Source organism: Salvelinus namaycush, chromosome 24 (genome assembly GCF_016432855.1).
Source record: "Salvelinus namaycush isolate Seneca chromosome 24, SaNama_1.0, whole genome shotgun sequence".
Lineage (NCBI taxonomy): Eukaryota > Metazoa > Chordata > Actinopteri > Salmoniformes > Salmonidae > Salvelinus > Salvelinus namaycush.
In genome coordinates, this window is record NC_052330.1 from 28,828,197 (window position 1) to 28,830,911 (window position 2,715).

Here is a 2,715-nt window from a genome sequence, read left to right on the forward strand (position 1 = left end):
AAATTAAGTCTATATTCTAGTAGCTCTCGTTCAGCAAAGAGGGCTCAGTTGAAGCACTGACAATGGCGTGGGACTGTGCACAATAGTCCCAAGGCTCAGACTACACGTTTATATTCCTTGCTTGCGATACGATTTTGGAAAAATTTGGAAATTTACGTTCATATCCTCGAGAAATGTTTTTCATAAAACTAAAGGTTAAATTAATACAAATCTTTATAGCATTAATGTAAGTTTTCCCACACACCAATATTTCCATGTTACAGCGCTTGTTTACGGAAGACAGAGGCAACCATCTGTTCTAATTGCATTTGTGAAATTATTTTGATGTGATATCAAAGTAAAGGGATTTATGCTCTAGAACTGTATCGCAATTGAGAAAAGATTCACATTTAGTTGGAGTATTTGGCTGTTTTGGCTGCCAGTGTAACGCTCGTCGTTAGGTGGAAGAGAGGAGGACCAAATTGCAGCGTGGTACGAACAAAACAATAAACAGAAAATGAAACTAACGACGCTACAGACCTGAACATGTGAACATAGAGACAACGAACGCAACGAACAGGAACAATCACCCACAAACAGTCAACCTTAATATGGTTCCCAATCAGAGACAATGACAAACACCTGCCCCTGATTGAGAACCATATTAGGCCAAACAATAAACCCAACATAGAAACACATAACATAGAATGCCCACCCAGCTCACGTCCTGACCAACTAAACAAGACTGAACAAAGGAAATAAGGTCAGGAACGTGACAGTACCCCCCCCACCCCCCCCCCCCCCCCCAAGGTGCGGACTCCGGCCGCAAAACCTGAATCTATAGGGGAGGGTCTGTGTGGGCATCTCTCCACGGTGGCGGCTCTGGCTCTGGACGTGGCCCCAACCCCACCATAGTTAATCCCCGCTTCCGTGGCCTCCTCTTAATGGCGACCCTCCATATTAACCCCACTGGACTAAGGGGCAGCACCGGACTGAGGGGCAGCACCGGACTGAGGGGCAGCACCGGACTGAGGGGCAGCACCGGACTGAGGGGCAGCTCCGGACTGAGGGGCAGCTCCGTACTGAGGGGCAGCGCCGGACTGAGGGGGAATTCCGGCATCGCCGGCGTGACAGGTAGCTCTGGCAGCTCCTGGCTGACTGACGACTCCGGCAGATCCTGGCTGACTGACGGCTCCCTCATCTCCTGGCTGACTGACGGCTCCGTCAGCTCCTGGCTGACTGACGACTCTGGCAGATCCTGGCTGACTGACGACTCTGGCAGATCCTGGCTGGCTGGCGACTCTGGCCGGTCCTGGCTGGCTGGCGACTCTGGCCGGTCCTGGCTGGCTGGCGACTCTGGCCGGTCCTGGCTGGCTGGCGACTCTGGCCGGTCCTGGCTGACTGGCGGCTCTTGCAGCTTCTGGCTGGCTGGCGGCTCTGGCAGCTCCTGGCTGGCGGCTCTGGCAGCTCCTGGCTGGTTGGCGGCTCTGACCGGTCCTGGCTGGCTGGCGGCTCTGACCGGTCCTGGCTGATTGACGGCTCTGGCAGCTCCTGACTGGCGGGCGGCTCTGGGGGCTCCTGACTGACGGACGGCTCTAGTGGCTCCTGACTGACGGACAGCCCTAGCGGCTCCTGACTGACGGACGGCTCTGAAGGCTCAGGACAGACAGGCGGCTTTGAAGGCTCAGGACAGACGGGCGGCTTTGAAGGCTCAGGACAGACGGGCGGCTCAGATGGCGCTGGGCAGACGGGCAGCGCAGGCGGCGCTGGGCAGACGGACAGCTCAGACGGCGCTGGGCAGACGGGCAGTGCAGGCGGCACTGGGCAGACGGGCAGCGCAGGCGGCGCTGGGCAGATGGGCAGCGCAGGCGGCGCTGGGCAAACGGGCAGCGCAGGCGGCGTTGGGTAGACGGGCACACCTGTAGGGAGGAGACGGAGAGACAGCCTGGTGCGTGGGGCTGCCCCAGGACCCACCAGGCTGGGACGGAGGCACCTGAAGGACCGGGCTGTGGGGGAGCACTGGAGCTCTGGTGCGCAGCCTTGGCACCACTCCCCCAGGCTGGACTACTACTATAGCCTGGACCCCCCCAGAGTGCAGGCACAGGTTGAACCGGGCTGTGGGTGAGCTCTGGAGATCTAGTGCCTACTACGCGCACCTCTCCCTTAGGCTCCACTCTCACATTTGCCCGGTACGAGCGGAGCGCAGGCATAGGACGCACTGCACCTTCCCAGCGCCCCGGAGACACAGCACGCAGAGCCGGCGCAGGATACCCTGGACCGAAATGGCGTACCGGAGACCAGACACGCTGAGCAGGCACAATACGCCCTGGCTGGATGCCCAGACTCGCATGACACTTTCGGGGGGCTGCCCTATAGCGCACCGGGCTATGGGCACGTACTGGCGACACCGTGCGCTTAACCGCATAACACGGTGCCTGACCAGTAACGCGCTGCTTTTAATAAGCACGAGGAGTGAGCTCAGGTCTGCTACCTGGCTTAGGCACACTCCCCTTTATCCCCCCCCAAAAAAAATCTGGGGCTGCCTCTCGTACCTGTCGCGCTGCCGTGCTGCCTCCTCACATCGCTGGCTCCTCTCTCCGGCTGCCTCTGCTCTCCTAGCTGCCTCCACCTGTTCCCATGGGAGGCGATCCTTTCCAGCCAGGATCTCCTCCCATGTGTAGCAACCCTTGCCGTCCAAAACGTCTTCCCATGTCCATTCCTCCTTCTTGCGCTGCT